At 42.3% G+C, this 24,267-nt stretch overlaps 1 long non-coding RNA gene across 1 annotated transcript in view; it reads left to right on the top strand.

Moving 5' to 3' along the window:
- The first annotated feature begins 5,141 nt into the window (after positions 1 to 5,141).
- Positions 5,142 to 24,267, top strand: part of LOC121397700 — a 32,591-nt gene continuing 13,465 nt past the window's right edge. Inside the window, exons 1-2 of the long non-coding RNA XR_005963842.1 lie at positions 5,142 to 5,405; positions 5,902 to 6,059. This is a non-coding gene — a long non-coding RNA (uncharacterized LOC121397700). The remainder of the gene's footprint in view (positions 5,406 to 5,901; positions 6,060 to 24,267) is intronic.

The raw sequence follows: 24,267 nt of genomic DNA, 5'->3' as shown, positions 1-24,267 counted from the left end.
GCACCGAAGCGCCGAACGCTAGCGTTAATTTGCTAGGGTTTGGCATTTTCGTTACTGCGCAAATTCACTAACGAACGCTGGCGTAGTTTCGCTAGTGTTACTTCGCACCCTTACGCCAGGCGAATTTTCGCTAGCGACGTAACTACGCAAATTCACTAACTTGCGCAGTGTACTGAACGCTACCTTTTACGCTAGACTTCCTTCGCCACCTCAGACCTGGCGAAGCGCAATAGAGTAGATAGGGATTGTTTCAAAAAAAGTCTAAATTTTTTCTAAGTCCCAAAAAACGCTGGCGTGTTTTCTACATTATGGGTGATAGGCTGAAAAAGATCGAAACATTTTTTGGGGCTCCCCTCCTTCCCCCCTACATTTCCTGACTCATGGCAACTTACCTAGACAGTGGGCACATGTGTACGGCAAAATAAAATTTTTATTTGATGATTTGAAGGTTTTCTTGGCATTTGTAGAGCTGATACGTATTCCTCCATTGAAATTTGAATTTGGCGCCGTATGCAAATTAGCCTTCGCTAGCGTAACTTCGCTTTACATAGCGAATCAACGGTAGCGCAACTTCGCAACCTTACGCTACCCCTGAGCGCAACTTCGGATTTTAGTGAATTTGCGGAGCGCTGGCGAAACTACGCATGGCGAAGTGCGGCGAACTCGCGCCTGGCGCAACTTCGCATTTTAGTAATTTGCCCCAAAATATCCAGTACCAGAAACTGAAGCTAAAGAAGAATTACTAGAAATTCTACCATTCTGCCATTTTCCCTTGAGGCACTCTGAGTGTTACTATTGTGCAATAAACCCATTACCATTTTGAATCAAAGCTGTTATTTGAGCCAGTGTTCTACTGTATAATATCCTCAAAATTAATACAAACTATGGCATAAGAAAGGAGAATTAAGGTTTAATAAATAAATCAATATCTTACTCCTTATGTTCTGAGGTTACGCACTAGACAAATCATGTATAACTTTGTGCGAATATGTTGGCGCAATATAAAGAATAATGATAACACAAGGTTATCTGAAAATATCACCAGCAGCTCCATATTCATTTCTGCTGATTCACAGCTTGTGCTCTGGGCTGCTTTCAGTTACCTGAGCTTAGAGTTCAACTTCCATTAAAGGCCACCACTTTATTTACAAAACAATAATAAACAACAATATGGTATAACTATGAATTACATGGTAATCAAAACCACGGGAATTCATGCCCACAAAAACTCTACAGCAGTAAACAGACCACCCGCCATGCCAGCCAACAGGTGCAGCCATGCTGTGTACTGAAATGCACTCCACAAAGCATGGGAAGATTAGCCCCATCCCACCTGGCAAACATTCCCAACCAACTCCAAGCCTATTCTTTTGGGGTGGTGGGAGGCTGTTTTGCCCTCTGTGTACCTGACTGCCAGTGACTATTTGGATTCTCAGTCCAGACCTGGGCACCAGGGTATGATTTGTTGTTTCCTGCTCCCCTGCAATAAAGGAGGAGGTACAACTCCCTCTAACCCCTCCTTATATCAACTCCCAGCTCCGCTCCACCTCCCTTTATCTCTCCACCCTTACCTAAACTCTCCTACCTGGCTGTCCTAAAACCAGTCAAGGCACCCCTGCCTTAACCCTTTGGCATCCAGGTGGCTCCATTCTAATGCATTCCAAGTAAGAATGGGCTCAGAATAATAGGACAGAATTATGCATAAAAATATGATAATCTGATTGTAAATCAAGGAAAAACTAAATTAAAAAATTATTTAAAATTGTTTTTATTATTTTATCTTATCTAGCTAAATAGACAATTATTTTTATCCATTAATAATAATGATGATAATAATAACAATTATAATAATAATAGTAATAATAATGGATAATAATAATAATCGATTTAGTAGTAGTTGTTTTGAAAGCTAGGAATATATTTAAAGGGGCGATTCACCTTTAGGTTACCTTTTAACATGTTATAAAATGACCAATTCTAAGCACATTTTCATTGCTCTTCATTATTTCTTTTTTTACAGTTTATGAATTATTTGCCTTTTTTCTTCTGACCCTTTCCAGCTTTCAAATGATGGTCACTGACTCCATCAAAAAAATAAATACTCTGTAAGGCTACAAATGTATTGTTGTTGCTACTTTTTATTACTCATCTTTCTATTCAGGCCCTCTCCTTTTCATTTTCTAGTCTCTTATTCAAATCAGTTCATGGCTGCTAGGATAATTTGGACCCTAGCAACCAGATGGCTGAAACTGCAAAATGGTGAGCTGCTGAATAAAAAGCTAAATAACTCAAAAGCTGCAAGTAACAAAAAATGAAAGCCAATTGCAAATTGTTTCAGAATATCACTCTCTACATAATACTAAGTTACTTTAAAGGTGAACAACCCCTTTTATATACTGTAACTATGGTTTCTCATTAGATAGCAAAATATTTACTGCAGTCCACAAGCTCCAATGTGAAATGTCAACCATGTTTTAAAAAATTAGCAATATAGGATATATATATATATATATATATATATATATATATATATATATATATATATATATATATATATATATATATATATATATATATATATATCTCCAAAAGAATCCGCACTCTCGGGACTTATGGATGAATAAAATTGATCTTTATTTACAGAACTTCAGTCTGATGTTTCGGCCCTATCCAAGGCCTTTTTCAAGAAACGTCAGACTGAAGTTCTGTAAATAAAGACCAATTTTATTCATCTATAAGTCCTGAGAGTGCGGATTCTTTTGGAGGTATTGTGGAAATTTTGTTGTTTCTGCACCCAGGCATATTTATTAACTTTGCCGTGAGTGCTTGTAGCCCCGTGATATATATATATTTTTTTTTTGAAAAAGCAGTTGTAGCTTCTATAGCAATGTATATGCTTTTGCTGACCAGAAAACACATACACACCTGTAATGTAAGGTCTGTTGAATGACAATGTGGGGTATTAATCACAGATTGACAACCTCCAGGAATACATTACATGATTCATTATCATCCAAGGGAAATGAATCAGTTTATTAAGACACACCTTATTTGCAGGCAAAAAGCCACTTTTTTTTTACAGTGGCAAAACCATTCTATTTATAGTTTAATACCTATGTCACAGTATTAGATATGTAATGGCATGTCTTTTAACACTGATTTAGGAATGACTCACATCTGGATACCACTAGGTGGCGTGATCCTAATCTAATTGAATTGCGCAAACCCTCTGATTCAATCAGCACTACACACAATCTATATTTAAAGAAGATATTCTCTTTGAAACATATTTGAATACTGTATGTTATGGGCAGTGATATTCTAAATCAGTTGTGCCCAATATATTATAGATGTAGTGGGACGATTATTACTCGTAAGCATCTTCTCGGGCTGTAGTTAATTACAATGATGATGTCATTAAGTGAAGTCTATGGAGCCTTTAAAGGAATACTGTTGTGGGAAAACATGATTTTTCAAAATGCATTGGTTAATAGTGCTGCTGCAGCAGACTTCTGCACTGAAATCCATTTTCAAAAGAGCAAACTGATTTTTTTATATTTAATTTTGAAATCTAACAAGGGGCTAGACATATTGCAATTTTTCCAGGTGCCCCCAGTCATGTGCTTTGATAAACCTCAGTCACTCTTTACTGCTGCACTGCCCAGCAGCCTAACAACAGAACAGTGGGAAGGTAAACAGATAGCAGCTCCCTAACACAAGATAACAGCTCCCTGGTAGATCTAAGAACAGCACTCAATAGTAAAATCCAGGTCCCACTGTGACACATTCCGTTACATTGAGTAGGAGTAACAACAGCCTGCCAGAGAGCAGTTCCATCCTAAAGTGCTGGCTCTTTCTGAAAGCACATGACCAGGCAAAATGACCTGAGATAACTGCCTACACACTGATATCACAACTAAAACAAAATATGCTTACTGGTTCAGGAATGAGATTTTATACTGTAGCGTGAATTATTTGCAGTGTAAACAATGCAATTTATATAAATAAAAACGACATCATAAAAATCATGACAGAATCCCTTTAAAGACAATCCTGCTTTAAAATATGAAAAAACACCAGCATTTTTTTTACCATTTTTATAACTTTTTTGGCATACAGGATATGATGTCACTGACATAAGATTGAGGAAGATGTAGCTTCATCTTATCAGTTTACCAGGTCTAAGCTGGCGAAGGAAACCCTGGCAAAAGAGGTTCTATAAAATTTGCACTTTAGTGAATTTGGGGAATAACGTTCTCCTGGTGAAAGGACGTGAAACAGAGCTAGCGACAGTCTCTTTCAGTCCTCTACGCCTGTTAGCAAATTGCCGATGTCACTGCGGATGGGATTTCAGGCGAATTTACACTATCGAGGGACACTTCGCCCTTTAGTAAATCTGCCTCAAAGAGTTTTGTGTGATGGCACAACATTTTGTATTCATTCTGACCTGAGCACACAGTTTTTCTGTACACAAGTTTAAAACGTGCGCACAAAAGAACTTTGCTACTGAAAGGTTTTCTATAGAACCTGAAATTGTAATTGCATAATAATGTAGGTTAGGATGTTTAAAATTGAGAAAAACAAATTTAAATCCTCATATTGCATTGGTTGACTTTTTTGTATCCATGTGACTTTTTCTGCTTTGTCTGATATAACATCAATATTATATCTAATATCTAATACTGTATCGTATATAATATATGGTTAAGTCTATTGAATGACAATGTGGGGTATTAATAACAAATTAACAACCTCCAGGAGTAAATTACATGATTCATTATCATCCAAGGGAAATGAATCAGTTTATAATACACAAAAGCCATGAATATCTTGTAAATTATATCCTTATAAACGGTGAGTAGTGATGTCATCAGTTATAAACGGTGAGTAGTGATGTAATTTCTGTCACATGACTCACTAAAATTTGTGTATTATAATTAATAAAGTACCCCCAGTTGTAAAATATGAGGATATTATAAGTTACCTCGGAGTTCCATGACCTGTATAAAAACACTCGGCCTTCGGCCTCGTGTTTTTATATGGTCATGAAACGCCTCGGTAACTTATAATATCCTTATATTTTACAAGAGGGGGTACTTTATTCACTATATTAAGACACACCTTATTTGCAGGCAAAAAGACACTTTTTTACAGTGGAAAACCATGCTATGTCTAGTTTAGTACCTATGTCACAGTATTTGATATGTAATGACATGTCTTTTAACACTGATTTAGGAATGACTCACAACTGGATACCACTAGGTGGCTTGATCCTAATCTGATTGAATTTATAATAAGTGGAATCAAACACGGGGCACTTTCATCACTTTGGTCCTCTCAGGAAGACGTGCAGAATTCAAACCACCTCTCTCAGCTGGAAGCTTTTTCCATTCACTTGTAAGCAGGTACAGTAATTCTCAGAAAAGCTGAACTTGAATTCAGAGCGGCACAGATGTGTACTCGTGTAGAGGGGTTGGGAAATGCTGAATTTATAGAATGTTTCTTTATATTAGCTTTTATATACATGGTATATCTATCCCTATCTATCTATCTATCTATCTATCTATCTAATCTATCTATCTAATCTATCTATCCCTGTTTCTTTATATTAGCTTTTATATACATGGTATATATATCCCTATCTATCTATCTATCTATCTATCTATCTATCTATCTATCATCTATCTATCTATATAAATCTACTATAAATCTATTAGTTTTTCAAAGGTTCTTCAGTTTTTGAGAAATAGGTGGAGAAACCAACTTAGGGAAATAGTGTTTTGATTTCTAAGTAGAGCAATGATCTGGGTAGATATAGTACACTGTGGGAGTTTATATGGTAACTGTTTCTGCTGTTGGGAGACTAAAATTGCTTATTGCAAAACTTATCTTCCTGCACAGAGGATCTTCAGAAGCTGAAAATAATGGAACCACAAGACAATGTAAGCCAGGAGCTGCGTACAATGAAAAGAAGACTGTGTTATATCAGCATCACTGTTTGTGCTCTTTGTCTAGCCTGCACTTCTGCCACATTCACTCTGCTCTTCTTATGCCGAAAGGTAAGATTTCTTCTTTTTTTCTTTCATACATTCAATCACTTTGCATAACATTACTGTAAGAATGATAATTATTTGGCACAAACTAGAATAAAAGCACACTCTCCATTTAAAATAAATGTTTTTCAACATTTGCATGTAACCATGTAGACTGCCATATGAAATCAAACTGTAGGTTTCTGATGAGAGAGAGAGAGAGAGAGAGAGAGAGAGAGAGAGAGAGAGAGAGAGAGAGAGAGAGAGAGAGAGAGAGAGAGAGTAAAGAGGGGAATGAAGTTCATCTTTATTCAAGGCGATGAATGGCTCCTTGTTTAGCTAATGTATTCAAACAAACTCCAATACAAAACTTATTCTGGCTTCAAGCCTGCAAGAAGAGACACAGACTGCTGATTCTTAAATTAAACATATTAAAGGACAACTAAACCCTAAAAATTAATATGGCTAAAAATGTCATATATTTTATATACTGAACTTATTGCACCAGCCTAAAGTTTCAGCTTCTCGATAGCAGCAATGATCGACGACTTCAAACTTGTCACAGGGGGTCATCATCTTGGAAAGTGTCTGTGACACATGCTCTGAGTAGCTGTTGGGAAGCTAAGCTTAGGGGTTGTCACAAATTATCAAGCAGAAAATGAGGTTTGCCTGTAATATAAGCTTATGCTACAGGACTGATTATTAAATTCTGATCCCAGTTGCACTGGTTTCTGTGCTTCCATCTAGTAATTATCTGTTATTATTGTTATTATTAATAATTACTATCAGCCTTATATTGTGACATTTATTACTATGTGTACTGAATATTTTGAGTCGGCCCCTAAGCTCAGTAAGTGACAGCAGCACAGAGAATGTGCAGTGAATAAGCAGAAAAGACGTTGGGGAGCTAAAACATAATATACAACATTTCTAGCCTACTTCTTTAGTTAAGCGTTAGCTATCCTTTAACAGTATGTTTTCGGCGTTTAAACACTTTGTTTCTGCACAGAAAATAAGCATCTGAATCTTGCAGTCAAGCAGATTCATAAGAATGCAGGAGTGTAAGCCTGATGTTAATGACTAAAATCATTTATGGTATGGGTTCCATTATTAGGAACCCCATTATCCAGAAAGCTCTGAATTTCAGAAAGGCGTGTCCCATAGACTACATTTTATGCAAATAATCCAAATTTTTTAAAATTTTTTTGTTTTCCTCTGTAGTTATAAAAAAAAGTACCTTGTACTTGATCCAAACTAAGATATAATTAATCCTTATTGGAAGCAAAACCAGCCTATTGGGTTTATTTCATGTTTACATGATTTTCTAATAGACAAGATATGAAGAGCAAAATTATGGAAAGATCCGTTTTCTGGAATACTCCAGGTCCCGAGCATTCTGGATAACAGGTCTCATACCTGTACAAACAATTTGGCAACCCCAGTGTTTTACCTTATCTTGTCCTTTAAAAGGGGACCTGTCACACTAAGAAATAACTCCAAATTGTTTTCTATCATGTTAGTTGAGCAAAATAAACTTTACTAACACTATATAAAATATTAAAATCTGGTTTTCTTCAGTCCTGGAATTCACAATCACAACAAGCAGGCAGGCACCATTCAGGTTTTCTATCATCCCATAATCTTCTGAATGCAACACAATGGGGTACCTAAGGGCAAATTTACTAAAGGACAAAGTGACTAACGCTGGCGAAAATTGACCATCATTCACCGTCATTTCGGTACTTTGCCGATTTGCTAATGGGCGCAGGTGTAACTTCGCTAGATAAAGAGACTGACGCTGGGGCTCATTCGGAATCAATCGTCAGACAAACTTGCGCTCTGGGGAAGGGAAGTAACTGCACTAATTCACTAAGATGCAGATTTTACTAAACTTTACCTCTTGCGCCAGACTTGCCTTCGCCACCTCAGATGTAATAGAGTAGATAGTACTTCCTCAAAATTTTGTTTAAATTTAATTAAATTTTTCTAAGGCCCAAAAAACGCTGGTGTCTTTTCCTTTTTTCAGGGTGAGAGGCTGCAAAAGAGTGTAAAAATGTTTTGGGGTAACCGGTTCCCCCCCTACATTTCATATGGCACATAAACTTTACACTGGGCTCATGTGTAGGGCAATATAACAACTCTATTTTCTTTTATTAAGCTTCCCTGAGTTTGTGTAGTGTAATGTATTTGCTGCAACATATACGTCCATTCAACTTTATCTTATGCCATATGCAAATTAGCCAACGCTAGAGCAACTTCACTCTGCTTACCAAATTAATGCTAGCGCAACGTTCGGCACCCTGGACGCGTCCTGGACGCAACTTCCCATGTTAGTGAATTACCGTTGTCTTAACAAATTTTCGCCTGGTGAACTGTTGGGCTGCCTGCGAAGCCGTCGCTGCTGATTTTCAGCGCTTAGTAAATTTGTCCCCTAATGTCTATGCATGTGCACAGGCTACACAAGGAATGAGAGGAGTGCAGTGACATCTAGAAAGTGCTGAATGAAACATTAAAGTAAATTTACTGCCCTGCCTCTATGCCTGAGGCATAGAGGAGGAGCTGGCAATATATGATTGGCAGCTTTGATTTTATTTATAACACGTATGGATGTATTAAAAAAAAAAAAGAATGTGGGTTTCATTTTTAAAGGATAACTTAACCTCCTTAGGTACAAGAGCCCCCCTTAACTACCCTCCTTCGGCCCATCTCATCTCTCCATCCATGCACAGTCTATTATGTAAAAAAGTGCCCCATTAGAAAACCTGAGCTAAAAATGCAGAGCAGTGCAGTGGAGTTCCCAGATTCCATCTTCTGTCCATTACTATACTTTTAGGGTGTCATTTATCAAAGTTTGATTTTTAAAGAGGAAGCCACCATTTTTTGTAGAAAACAACCTCACAATTTAAGGGGTTTATTAAAGTCTCATGGGGTTTAAAGTCTGAATAAAAAAGTACTCAAACTCCGTCCTGCTGAGTTCATGCAGAATTCAATGGCAGAAGTCCCGTTGACATATTGAAGATTTCCTGTCTTGGGTTTCATTTCATTTGGTTAAAAAATAGTGAGAACTTTTTGGATTTTGATAAATAACCCCCTAAGTGTCTCAACACCCTGCAGGCACAATTGGAGCTAGTCAGGAATCAGCTTCAACTGCGAGACCGAAGAGACCCAAAGAGTATCCAAATAAACAGAAGATGGTGCCTGGGAACTCCGCTGTGCTACTCTGCGTTTTTAGCTCAGGTTTTCTAACAGGGGCATTTTTTTACATAATAGACGGTGCGGGAAGGGAGAGATGAGGGGGGAAGAGGAAGGGGTGGGTTTTGTACCATGGGGGGTTCAGTTCCTTTAATTTGCAAAGGCTTTTATTATACAGGTTTTTTTTAATTTTTGGGTGGCAGGTCTCCAATGTGGTTGTATTATACTGCACACTCATGTAACACCCTCTTGGCAACCCCCTTGGTGCCAAGGTTGTACGATCTTACCAACTTGGGTCCTGAGTCCCCTTTGCAAGGTGAAAGGGTACTGGGAAATTTTTCTCTGGCAGAGCCTCCACCTTATGGGATCCAGGAATACACCTGCGGGTGGCCCCATTAGGAAAAACAACACACGCTTAGTACTATATAACAAATAACTTTATATAAGAGAAAGTGCAGTTTAAAGGGTAAGTAAAACTATCATAGTACACATATGCATTTCAAATAGAATGACCCACTACCCTGGGGATCCTGTGACAGTCCAGTCCTGGCACTTCCCTACCAGGCAAAGTCCCATACTACTCCATTGGCAGATACAGAGTCTCAGTCCCTTATCCCCAATGAGCACAATTGGTCCCAGGTAGCGCTATTGACCAAATACTCTCTCTGCTGGGCAGATTTGCTACCACGTGGCAGGCACACAAAAACCTGTATCGCAAACATGGGTTCCACTGAATCCTTTCCTTTTCTACCCTCCCATAGGCCACTCACTCAGGGCTCACACAGAGCTGACAGGCTCACATAGAGCTGGAACAGGCATACAGATAGGCTCCAGGCTCTCCTAGCCGAGCTCACAACTTGCTTGATCCATATGACAATGGCTCCCAGCACTGTCCATAGAGCTGGTACACGGTTGCTTAATCCATAGCTGATCTGTAGCTCCCAGCACTTTCTATAGCGTGAGCACTCCGAATCCAGATTTGGAATTAGGAGCTTCAAACCCTCCTGGTCTAGCTCCCAGGCATGGGGCTGCCACACCCCAGCCTCAGAGGCCTCCTGCCTCTACATCTTGGCGGCTCAAATCACTATCTCCTCAGTGAAGTAGTATCCAGCAGTAAGATGGCAATAACAGTAATGGTTATGTGAGCACATGGCTCTCCTATTTATATACAGTGTCAGACTGGGATTCCAGGGGCCCACCAGAAAACCTTAGACCATGGGCCCACTTTCCAAACTATTATTCCTCCTCTCCTCACTAAACCTCTTTATTCTTCTAGTCTTTTATCTCTACATACTATACTCAATTCCTCCATTATTAAGCATTTTAAAGAAATAAGGAAAAGCCATGAAATAGGCCAAATGATTAGAAGCAAGAGGGCCCACTGACACCTGGGCCCACCGGGAGTTTCCCTGGTATCCCGGTTGGCCAGTCCCTGTCACTGTCCGACTGGCCCACCGGGATACCATGAAAACTCCCGGTGGGACCAGGTGTCAGTGGGCCCTCTTGCTTCTAATCATTTGGCCTATTGCATGGCCTTTCCTTATTTCTTTAAGAGGATTAATAATTCAAGTGGTGCAACAGCAACACCTAGTGACATCCTTTGGTATTGGTCATGCTGCACAGACACAAGGGCTCCTGCCCCTGCCAGAACCCTAGGAGATCCCATAGATCAAGTCCAAACAGGGGATTTCCACACCATGTGGTTTAGACCGTAGGGAATTAACAGTACGGGTCCCGATACTCATATAAAATATATATCTTTCATTGCAGCCTTAACATGATTTGAATTTTACTTTGATGGTACCTATCATAACTGCAACTACTTGTATGGATTACCTATAATAACCCCACCTGTTCTGTTGAGTCAATGTGACCTTGATATAATGCCCATTTGTGATCTGCTCCCAAATGCCCTACAAATGTTTTCAGCAGGTTTAGTAACCCATAGCCACCAATCAAACCTTTGCTTTCAAACAGGAGACCACTAAATGGTTTCTGGTGGTTGGTTGGCAAGATTATTGGTGGAAACTGTACCAATAGTCAGACCAAACACACAGAATTTCTACAATACCTACAAAACATGAAATTAGAATGTTGTTTCCAATGACTACCACAAATAATGCAAATGATATGATGTCATACACCTAAAATGTTCAAGCAGTGGGTTGTGCCATAATAAGAAGGATTGTATCCTTATCTCCATGAATATCTCTTCTAGCTAAATGAGCTGAGGTGGTAGGGGTTGGTGTTGTCACTATGATAACTGCCTAATCAATCCTACTTGTACTGAGAGAAAATAACCATAACCCACAAACTTAAATGAATCAAAAGATAAAAATCTTTTTCAACCAAGAAAATAAGGCCCCCTACTAACTTATAATAGAAATAGTAGTCACTATCTTATTTTACCCCTTCTTTAAAACAGGTAGAGATCAGGAACTGCAACTAGTCTGAGAAATGACCTGGCTTTCACTACAATTACCAAACACCAGTATGTCATGAAAGTGTTAAAATAACAAGCAGGTGTTTGATGTAGTGAAGACATGTTTAGACTTCACACCTCATGGGCTTATTGTCAAGAAATGGAAGCAAATAGAGGAAACCACATATGAGCTGACTGTGTTGGACCTTAACCACAGAAAGTAAATGACACCATCATGATGCCCTGGAACATAACAGTGCAGAAAGCTATTTTAAATATGAATCTATTGTATTAAAGGAGAACTGCAGCTTATAGTGGGCTGCAAATGTCTTTATTAACCAAAGTCAACAAGGTACTTAGCTTGCCACCTTCTTTTCCTTCATTTCTGCTGATTCACAGCACTCTGGGCTGCTGTCAGATGCTAGAGCTATAGTAACACATTTTTATATATATATATATATATATATATATATATATATATATATATATATATATATATATATATATATATATATATAATATATATATATATATATATATATATATATATATATATATATATATATATATATATATATATATATATATATATATATTGGTGAGGTCACCACTAGGATACCTGGGAAAGTCCAGGACGGAGCTTATTTATGTCCCAGGTTCCTAACAGAGTGGTTCCGGGACTGCTAATCCAGCCCGGGTTTTTTGTGTTATGCTGAGGCATCTCAAGTGAATAATTAAAAAAGGCAGCTCAAGCCAGAGTGGGAGAGCTGCAGTCTGAGAAAGAAAGAAACAGGGAAGCTGTCTGTGTGAGCACAGAGAGATTTTTGGAATCCTTACAAGGTTGGAACTTTGTTTGTACTACCATTTCATTTGGTTTGAGGAGACAAGCAGTAGGCCTACTCCTGGTTAGTTAGGAGAACTTACATGTTTTAGTTAGAAGCCCATTAAGTGGCAAAGATTTTATTTTGAATTGTTTATGTTTTTTTGCTGCAAGTGAAAATAAACTGCCAGAAAGAAACAACCCTCTTATGAATTGTGATTGTGACGTGGGCTGCTTTACCCCCAGAAAACTGATCCTTACATATGGTGGAGGGTGCTCTGGCACAAAATAAAGCAACAAAAGGCAGTATAATATTGCAGAGACTGTGAATTAAAGGGGTAGTTATCCCGTAAGAACTGTGCAGCATGGAGGAGAAACATGTGAAACAGTTAATGCTGTCAAATGCCACCCAGCAACAGGCACAGCAGCAAGCGGAAGCCCTCCATAAGGAGCTGGTCCTAGAGTTGCAGCAACAGACAATGGCCTAGCAACAGGCACAGCAACAGCAGATGATGGCCATGTTTAAAAAGCTGGCAGAAGATGCAGAGGAAGACCGGCAGGTACTGACAAGATTGATCCAACAGTTGGCAAAGAGACCCCAGGAGCCACCTGCAGTAGTACATAGCAATGTACCCAAAATCAATGTAAGCCGCTTCCTCCAAAAGATGACATCAGAGGATGATCCGGAGGCATATCCCTCTACATTTGAGCGGACCGCCAAAAGAGAGGGTTGGTTTAAAGAGCAGTGGGCAGGTCTTTTGGCACCCCTGCTAACCGGTGAATTGCAAAAAGCATATTTTGATCTTGACTCTGTTACTGCCAAGGATTATGAGAAACTGAAAAAAAGAGATTCTGGCCCGCCTTGGTGTTACCCTGGCGCTTCTTGCCCAATGTGTTTACAGCTGGGCTTATCACCCGGACAAACCTCCACGCTCCCAGATGTTTGACCTGATCCACCTTGTGAAAAGATGTTTGCAGCCGGAGTCCTTGACTGGGCCTGAGATTATTGAGAGGGTGGTGCTGGATCACTACCTGAGGTCCCTTCCTGTTGCCCTGCGCAAATGGGTGACCCATGGAGACCCTAAAACTACAGATGGAGTTAGTGGAAAGGTACTTTGCCTCTGAGAACTTTGGCAGCCCTCCCTCATCGTTCCCGGCTCCACACCTGAAAGGGAGGTACACCCTGGCAATGGGTAAGACTGTTCATGGGAACACGGGTGGTGGTAAAAGTAAATCACCCTTAAAGGGAGAGACTGGCAAAAACTCGGGAGGCTGGCAATCTAAGACTGGAAAGTCTGAGACTCTTAGGTTTAATTCCGAGACTGTTAAATGTTTCCGTTGCCATGATTTTGGTCATATTGCGGCAAATTGCCCTTAGCTTGATGATCCCATGCAGTGTGATTTTACTTCCAGGAATAGACGCCAGTCCCTGTTTGCTACCGTTGCCTGCACTGCGGTGCCGGTTGAAGAAAAACAAATGTGTAAATTGAGTGTGAATGGGGAACAATTGCTTGCATTGCTAGACTCCGGTAGTCTAGTCACTTTGGTAAAGTTAGACTCAGTAGGTCCTGTTAAGTGCCAGTCAAAAAGGGTTGGTGTGCTTTGTATTCATGGTGACACAAGGGAGTATTCCATGGCAACCCTAAAGTTTAGAACGGGCCTTGGTACATTGACTCACTCTGCAGGGTAGTACCACACCTTCTGCATGATGCTATAATTGGGAGGGATTTTCTCCAGTTTTGAGATCTCTGGGATCAATCAGTTTCTCCCTGCTCAGAGGCAGTGGTTGAAAGACATGTACCCACAGAAAATTCAGAGGTAATAGGTTCAGAGGATCCTCCTCAGGAAACTCCAGCCTTCCCTTTCTCTGTATTAGTGGGAGACTTGGAGGACCCTGAAGATGTTCCAACCCTAGTGGGGAAACCAGTGAGTCAGTTAATAATGACAATGTTGTGGACTTCTCTGACTTGGAGGTACACAAAGAGAATTTCGGTACAGAACAGTTAAAAGACCTTAGTCTTATAAAACAGAAAATGTGAAAGTAATTGATGGGAAACCCATTGAGTCAGGGCTCAGGTTATCCTATACTCACATGGCTTTAAAAGGGGATTTACTGTACCAAGTATCAAAACAATTAAATGAGGTGATTGAACAGTTAGTGGTACCCAAACCATACAGAAAAATGGTGTTGGACCTTGCCCATGGACATGTAATGGGTGGGACATTTAGGTGTTAAAAAGACTACCGAGAGAGTGTTGCAGAAGTTTTTTTGGCCTGGAGTGTATCAGCAGGTAAAGGATTACTGTGGGTCCTGTAGTGTTTGCCAGATTTCTGCTCCAAGACCACACTTTCGTAGTCCTTTAATCTCATTAACAATTATTGAAATATCCTTTGAGCGAATAGCCATGGATCTGGTGGGCCCTTTGTTAAAATCTGCCCGGGGTCACCAATATATCTTAGTGAGCATGGACTATGCCACTCGCTACTCGGAAGCTATTCCTTTGCACATGTCAGGGAGCCGGGAGCTCCCTCCAGGGAGGCAGTCAGGATCGAGGAGGAAGCCCTCTTGAGGGAGCAAGGTTGCGGTGTCCAAAGGGTTAATCCAAAGAGTAGTCAGAATCCAGGCAAGAGTTCAGGGGCAGGCAGATAACAGCAAAGTCCAAAGTCCAGGCAAGGGTCAAGATAATAATCAGGAACAAGATTAGCAATATCAGCTCACAGGGAACCCAAGATACACTTAGGGAAAGTTTCCTATACTTGGGCGCCATTCTGGCGTCTAGGTAGCATTTTTATTTTGAATTTGGCGCCATTGTGACATCATTGGCGCCCTTGTGCCGACGTCGGCGCGCTGACGTCATCGCGCCTACGCCGCTACCCACGTGGCGGCCATGGGCGCCGCCATTTTGGGAGCGACGCCGACAGGGGAGGACGCGCCGTCCGGAGCTCCTGGAACTGCTCCGGGCGGCGATCGTGACAGTACCCCCCCCTCACGGGGGGCCTCTGGACCACCAGGACTTGGCTTCTGGGGAAATTTGGAGTGGAAATCCCTCACAAGACGAGGAGCATGCACATCAGAGTGTCCTTCCCAGAAGTAATTCTTCAGGGCCAAAGCCCTTCCACTTGATGAGGTACTGAAGAGAGCCCCTGGAGATTCTGGAGTCAAGGATCTTTTCCACCTCATATTCTTGTTGACCATCCACAGAAATAGTAGGAGGGGGAGACTGGTTCACAGAAAAGCGGTTGGAGGTAGCGGGTTTCACCAAAGAGACATGAAACACGTTGGGAATTCACATCTCAGGGGGAAGCTGAAGTCTGACAGCCACAGGATTGATCACCTCCGAGATGGAGAATGGACCCACAAACTTCGGACCCAACTTAGGAGATGGCACCTTCAACCGAATGTTCCTGGAAGAAAACCAAACTTTATCACCAACCTTGTAGGGAGGAGAGGGTCTACGTCTATGATCTGCAAACGTCTTGTGAACCAGAGCGCTCTTCTCCAAGTTCGACTTGGTTGCAGCCCAAATAGCAGACATGTGGGCTGCATGGTCATCAGCAGCTGGGACGTCAGACAACACAAAGTCCTGGGGGAAGGCTTGAGGATGCTGACCATACACCGACATGAACGGAGACCTTCCAGTGGAAGTGTGGCATGCAATGTTATGAGCAAATTCCGCCCATGGGAGGAGATCAGACCAGTCATCTTGACAAAGGGAGACGTGATTCCTCAAGAACTGTTCCAAAGCTTGGTTTACTCGTTCAGCTGCTCCATTAGTCTGGGGATGATAAGCGGAGGAGAACTGGAGAGTAATACCCAGATCTTTGCACAGGGAACGCCAAAACTTAGCAGTAAACTGAGAACCTCTGTCAGAGACCACTTCCACAGGAAAACCATGCAGACGGAAAATATACTGGATGAAGAGCTGAGACAACTCCACAGCAGAGGGAAGCTTCCGCAGGGGAATGAAATGGGCCATCTTGCTAAAGCGGTCAATCACAACCCAGATCACAGTGTTTCCACTAGAGGGGGGAAGTTCAACAATAAAGTCCATTGCTAAATGAGTCCATGGACGAGATAGGATAGGCAATGGTTGTAGTAACCCACTGGGGCGAGAATGGCTAGGCTTGGATGTGGCACAAAGGGTACAGGCAGCTTGGAGCAGTGGGTTTGTTGAAGAATAGGAAGACGTAACTCAGAGGGAACAAAAGCCATCCCAATGGGGGTATCCGGAGGAGCAGAAGACTGTCCAGCCAAGATTTGTTCGGCAAATTGGGGAAATAGAGATGCAATAATCTTGGTGGGGGGAATAATAGGTTCAAGTCTTTCTGGTAGATGATCACCCGGAGTGAAACTTCTGGAAAGCGCATCGGCCTTCCGATTCTTGGAGCCAGGACGATAGGTCAGAACAAAGTTAAAGCGGGAGAAGAACAGGGCCCACCTGGCCTGACGAGGATTCAGTCTCTTGAGAGAATGTATGAACTCCAAGTTCTTATGATCAGTATAAATTGTGACCGGAATTGAAGAACCCTCTAGGAGGTGATGCCACTCTTCAAGAGCAAGCTTGACTGCCAGAAGTTCTCGATTCCCTACATCGTAATTCTGTTCTGCAGGAGAAAACTTTCTGGAGAAAAAGGCACAGGGGTGCAGCTTCCCATTGGCAGAATGTCTCTGGGATAGAATAGCCCCAGCACCTACTTCAGATGCATCCACCTCAATGCAAAAGGGTAACTTAGGATCCGGATGACGGAGGACTGGGGCAGAAGAAAATGCGTCCTTTAGGGACTGAAAAGCTTCTACAGCAACTGGAGGCCAAGACCTGGGATTACCCCCTTTTCGGATGAGAGTAAGGATAGGTGCAGTACGGGACGAGAACCCCCTGATGAATTGCCGGTAGTAGTTGGCAAATCCGATGAACCTTTGAATAGCCTTGGTGCTCAAGGGAAGGGGCCACTCTTGGATTGCTGACACCTTAACAGGATCCATCTCAAAACCTTCTGGGGAGATGATATAACCCAAGAAAGGAATCTTAGACACCTCAAAGACACATTTCTCCAACTTGGCAAAGAGAGAGTTCTTCCTCAAACGAGAGAGTACTTCTTTCACCTGGGAGCGATGAGATACAAGGTCTTTCGAGAAGATCAGGATGTCATCCAGGTACACGACCACAGACTTTCCCAAGAGATCCCGGAAGATGTCATTCACGAGCTCTTGAAAGACAGCGGGGGCATTACAGAGGCCAAAGGGCATCACGAGATATTCATAGTGCCCATCCCGAGTGTTGAATGCCGTCTTCCATTCGTCCCCTTCACGGATGCGGATGAGGTTGTATGCCCCATGGAGATCTAATTTAGTGAAAATTTTAGCCCCTTTCAATTGGTCAAAGAGTTCAGCAATCAGAGGCAAGGGGTACCGGTTTTTAACTGTGATCTTATTAAGGCCCCGGTAGTCAATGCAAGGACGAAGACAAAAAGGAACACCAAGAGCCCCAATAGTGTAATATGTTTTAACAAGGAGTAATGGTAGAGTAAACAAGTTAATACTCACAAACCAGGGTTACCGCTAGGCAACCACTGTATAGGCAGGTGGGGAAATTATCCTAACCCCACTCAGGAATAAGAAGTCGCTCTCTGTAAAAGAAGAAAGTGGGGATGATACCCCTCCACTCGGGGTGGACTCGATATGGTAGTAAAACAAAACAGAGGCGCCAAAAGGATAAAAATAGCTAAAAGCACTTAAAAACCCAATGGGTAATTCAGAGGAGGTAGTAATAAACTTACCTCCTCCAAGCAGACACCAACAAAAGTGGTAATTTTCAATAGTAGTTTATTCACAAAACTGTAAGGACGAAGGCCCCTATTCTTCTTTTCCACGAAGAAGAAACCTGCCCCGGCAGGGGAAGTAGAAGGGCAGATAAACCCCCGCTGGAGATTCTCCTGAATATAATCTTTCATAGCGGAAGTCTCAGCTGGAGAAAGAGGATAGGTGCGGCCTCTAGGGGGCATGGTTCCAGGCAGAAGATCGATAGGACAATCGTAGGGTCGATGTGGAGGGAGGAATTCTGCAGACTTCTTACAGAAAACATCGGAGAATTCCTTGTAGAAGGAGGGTAGAGTCTTCAGATCAGACGTAGAGATATTTATCCTGGAGGGGTTCAGCAGGAAGACAGTGCTGCTGGCAAAATGGGCTCCAACGCGAAATCTGCCCTGCGGACCAATCAATGGTGGGTTTATGCAGGCGCAGCCAAGGAAGACCCAAAACAACTGGAACGGAGGGGCAGGAAATAATTAGGAACGATAGTCTTTCTTTATGCAGAGTCCCAACCTGCACAGGCAATTCCCCAGTCGTCATGGAAATAAACTCAGCCTCCAGGAGTCTGTCGTCAATGGCAGTGACACGAAGAGGAGTAGACAAAGGAAATAAGGGAACTTCCATATATTTGGCAAATAAAGCGTCCATGAAGTTCCCAGCAGCTCCAAAATCAATGAACGCTGAGCCGACAATGGTCTTAGTGGCCAGACAAATCTGTAAAGGAAGGAGAAACCTGTGAGTGTTCTCTTGAGACTTTGGAGTAGTGCCCCCTACATGAGTTACCCTAGATATACCTCGGGGAACAGAACTGGTAGGCTTCACCGGACAAGAGTTCGCAAAATGAGATTGTCCACCACAATACAGACATAGGCCAGCCATCCGTCTACGGAGTCTTACTTGCTCAGAGAGATGAGCTCTTCCAACTTGCATAGGCTCCTCCGGGGGAGAAGTAGAAGCTTGAGTAGCTGGAGTATGCAAGAGAGGTCTTTGGAAGCGGGGTGCCAACAAGGGTTGAAATTTTTTACTGCGCTCCTTCTCTACTAGATGCTCTCTGAGACGAGTGTCCACCTTAATGGATAGCGCAATCAGATCTTCCAGCAGGTCAGGGAACTCCCTGGAGACAAGGTCATCTTTAATACGAATAGACAGACCTTGATAAAATACGGCCTTATAGGCATCGTCGTTCCAGGAAGTCTCAGCCATCAAAGTTCGAAAGTCAATAGCATAGTCACGGACACTGCGGTTTCCCTGTCGGAGTTGCAGAAGACGAGAAGGGGCATTTGTGACCCGACCCGGGGCATCAAACACAGTACGAAATGCTTGAAGAAAAGCCTTGGCATCAAAATTCAGCGGAGAATTCTTCTCCCAAAGAGATGTTGCCCACTCAAGCGGTTTGCCCACCAAACGAGACATCACATACCCCACCTTGGAACGTTCATTGGGGAAGTGCGAGGGTTGGAACTCGAACTGGATCTGGCACTGAGTAGCGAAACCTCTGCAGGCTTGTGGGTCCCCACTGAAGCGAGGAGGAGGCGGAATGCGAGGCTCACTCGACGAGGAACCTGCGGTAGACGAGACAGCCGCCATGGGAGGATTTACCGCAGCTTGGGAAGCAGGGGGCGCTGGAGGCATACAAGAGAGAAGGGTATCGAGTGCCTGCCCTATGCGGTACTGCTGGGCTTCATAATCCTCCATGCGGGATGCCAGTCCGCGGAGCGCTCGTCCGATATCAGGCGTAGCTTCCTCAGTAGGATCCATGGCCCAAGTATAATGTCAGGGAGCCGGGAGCTCCCTCCAGGGAGGCAGTCAGGATCGAGGAGGAAGCCCTCTTGAGGGAGCAAGGTCGCAGTGTCCAAAGGGTTAATCCAAAGAGCAGTCAGAATCCAGGCAAGAGTTCAGGGGCAGGCAGATAACAGAAAAAGTCCAAAGTCCAGGCAAGGGTCAAGATAATAATCAGGAACAAGATTAGCAATATCAGCTCACAGGGAACCCAGGATACACTTAGGGAAAGTTTCCTATACTTGGGCGCCATTCTGGCGTCTAGGTAGCGTTTTTATTTTGAATTTGGCGGCATTATGACGTCATTGGCGCCCTTGCGCCGACGTCGGCGCGTTGACGTCATCGCGCCGGCGCCGCTACCCACATGGGCGCCGCCATTTTGGGAGCGATGCCGGCAGGGGAGGACGCGCTGCCCGGAGCTCCTGGAACTGCTCCAGGCGGCGATCGTGACAGCGCAACACTTCTGCTAAAACAATTGCCAAAGAATTACTTCATGTGTTCATTAGGGTTGGGATCCCTAAAGAAATCCTCACCAATCAGGGTACCCCTTTTATGTCCAGAGTAACTAAGAAACTTGGTAAATTGTTTAAAATTTCACAATTGAGAACCTCTGTATACCACCCTCAGACAGAAGGTCTTGTGGAATGGTTCAACAAGACCCTAAAAAGTATGTTGAAAAAGGTAGTGGACAAAGATGGAAAAGGCTGAGACTGCCTTTTACCCTATCTTATGTTTGCTATTAGGGAAGTTCCCCATCTTCCACAGGTTAATCTCTATTTGAGTTACTTTATGGAAGACATCTTAGGAGGCTCTTAGACATACCCAAGGAAACCTGGGAAGGGGAAGTGACACCTCACAGGAGTGTAATCGAACACATATAACAAATGCAAGACAGAATTGCTTCAATTATGCCCATTGTAAGAGAAAACTTGGCCCAGGTCCAGGCAGCCCAACAAAGGATATACAACCGTAATGCTAAAATACGTGTCTTTTCACCTGGAGACAGAGTACTAGTTTTGGTTCCTATGGTGGAGAGTAAGTTCCTCGCAAAATGGCAGGGTCCTTTTGAAGTAATTGAGAGAGATGGGGAGGTAAATTACAAGGTACACCAACCTGGCAAGAGGAAGCCAGAACAAATGTATCATGTTAATTTACTTAAACCCTGGAAAGACAGGATATCATTGATTGCAGTACCAGCCTATGCTGTTCCTAAGGTAACTCGCAAGACCCCTCTGGTCCCTGAGGTTACCATTGCAGAAACTTTGTCCACCTATCAAAAACAGGAGGTAAAAGAATTCTTAATGAGGAATAGAAATACTTTCTCCCGTCGTTTAGCATGATATTGTCACTGAGCCAGGGATTCGTGTTAAACTCAAACCCTATAGGATTCCCGAAGCTAGACGAAAAGCTGTGGCTGATGAAGTGGCAAAAATTATTTAGTTAGGGGTAATTGAAGAGTCCAATAGTGACTGGTCTAGCCCGATTGTTCTTTTTCCCAAGCCAGATGGTAGCTGGCGGTTCTGCAATGATTTTCGCAAGCTTAATTCGGTATCCGACACTTACCCAATGCCTAGGGTAGATGAGCTCATAGACAGGCTGGGTACTGCTCGTTATCTGACAACATTGGATTTAACAAAAGGGTATTGGCAGATACCATTATCGGAACAGGCCAAGGAAAAAACTGCTTTTGTCTCTCCAGGTGGTTCTTTCCAGTACAAAGTAATGCTCTTTGGCCTACAAAATGCCCCTGCCATGTTTCAAAGAGCTATGAATAGAATATTAAGACCTCACCAACAATATGCAGCTGCATATTTAGATGATGTGATGATACACTGTACACAGAGATCAAGCTGTGTTGGATTCCCTCCATAAAGCATGCCTTACTGCCAACCCCAAGAAATGTGCCATTGGTTTGGAGGAGGCCAAGTACAGTACTTAGGTTACACCATTGGCAGAGGTGTGGTAAAACCCCAGGTAAATAAAACAGCAGCCATTCAACAGTGGCCACGTCCTCTTAATATGAAGCAGGTTCGAGCTTTTCTGGGTATCACTGGCTACTACAGGAGGTTTATTCCTCATTTTGTCACCTTGGCTGCTCCCTTAACAGACTTAACAAAGGGAAAAAACTCTGTCATGGTCAAGTAGTCCCCTGAGGCAGAAAAATCTTTTCAGCTTTATGTGCAACACCAGTCTTATATTCCCCAGATTTTTCACAGGACTTTGTGGTCCAGACAGACGCATCAGATGTGGGTTTAGGGGCAGTATTATCCCAGCTTTATAACGGAGAAGAGCATCCAGTGGTGTACTTAAGCAGAAAGCTAAATGATCGTGAGAGGAAGTATGCCACAATTGAAAAGGAGTGTTTGGCCATAAAGTGAGCCTTAGACGCCTTAAAGGGATCCTGTCATCGGAAAACATGTTTTTTTCAAAAAAGATCAGTTAATAGTGCTACTCCAGCAGAATTATGCACTGAAATCCATTTCTCAAAAGAGCAAACAGATTTTTTTATATTCAATTTTGAAATCTGACATGAAGTCATGTGACTTGTGCCTGCACTTTAGGAGAGAAATGCTTTCTGGCAGGCTGCTGTTTTTCCTTCTCAATGTAACTGAATGTGTCTCAGTAAGACATGGGTTTTTACTATTGAGTGTTGTTCTTAGATCTACCAGGGAGCTGTTATCTTGTGTTAGGGAGCTGCTATCTGGTTACCTTCCCATTGTTCTTTTGTTTGGCTGCTAGGGCGGAAAAGGGAGGGGGTGATATCACTCCAATTTGCAGTACAGCAGTAAAGAGTGATTGAAGTTTATCAGTGCACAAGTCACATGACTTGGGGCAGCTGGGAAATTGACAATATGTCTAGCCCCATGTCAGATTACAAAATTGAATATAAAAAAATCTGTTATGACAGTATCCCTTTAAGGTATTACCTCTTAGGCAGAAAATTTTAACTTATTACTGACCATGCACCTCTAAAATGGATGGCCCAAAAGAAGGAGACCAATAGACGAGTGAATCGTTGGTTCCTCACGCTGCAGGACTACTGTTTCACAGTGAAACATAGGCCTGAGTCAGAAATGGGCAATGTTGATGCCCTGTCCCGGGTTCATTTCTGTTGGGCCTTAGTTGTTCCAACCATTGGGTTGAAACAAGGAGGGGGGGTATGTGGTGAGGTCACCACAAGGACACCTGGGAAAGTCCAGGACGGAGCTTATTTATGCCCCAGGTTCCTAACAGAGTGGTTCCGGGACTGCTAATCCAGCCCGGGTTTTTTGTGTTATGCTGAGGCATCTCAGGTGAATAATTAAAACGGCAGCTCTAGCAGGAGTGGGAGAGCTGCAGTCTGAGAAAGAAAGAAACAGGGAAGCTGTCAGTGTGAGCACAGAGAGATTTTTGGAATCCCTACAAGGTTGAAACTTTGTTTGTACTCCCTTTTCATTTGGTTTGAGGAGACAGGCAGTAGGCCTACTCCTGGTTAGTTAGAGGAGAACTTACATGTATTAGTTAGAAGCCCATTAACCCTTTCCCTGCCAGCCGTTTTGTCCTAGATGCGAACATCTACTGCCAAGCAGTTTTTAGATATTTTGCACTCTTTCACTTTAAGGGCCTTTCCTGGGGTGGTCTTTTAGTTAACCCAGGAAAACAATATATTGTTTTTTTCAGGACAACCTGAACTTTCACAATATGCAAGAATTTTGGTGTAATTCTACTTCTCTAAAAAAATATTGGATTCTAAGTGTCAAAAAAAATGAAAAAAATCATGTTGCACGAAGAACAATCACATATATCAGAAACATCATTCATTTTATGTACGAGAACACAGCCGATTTAGAAAGGTCTATGTCTCCTGAACGCGACAATACCAAATATATATAGTTTTATGGAGATTTCTCACTTGTATAGCTCAAAATCTACAAGCAGTACACAACCAAATTTCCAAAGCAACACTCCCCAAACGGCATACTTTTGATTTCAAGGCCAAACATTCCGCTAACAGTAGGTTTACCCTAGAAAACTACCCATTACTAGAAAGAACAGATTCTGGTGAATCAAAAATGGGTAGAAATATCTTTGTACTCCAAACCACCAAGTTGCAATTGTTTCCTAAAGTTATAATGTTTTATAGAAATTGGTGAATTTTTTGAAAAATGACCTCAAAGCTTCCACTCTACAGCAACATATCTCCCACATATCATTAGGTATCAATGTAAAACAC

Source organism: Xenopus laevis, chromosome 8S (assembly GCF_017654675.1).
Source record: "Xenopus laevis strain J_2021 chromosome 8S, Xenopus_laevis_v10.1, whole genome shotgun sequence".
Taxonomy (NCBI): domain Eukaryota; kingdom Metazoa; phylum Chordata; class Amphibia; order Anura; family Pipidae; genus Xenopus; species Xenopus laevis.
The sequence above is the reverse complement of the archived record's forward strand: the minus strand, read 5'-3'. Positions and strand labels throughout refer to the sequence as shown.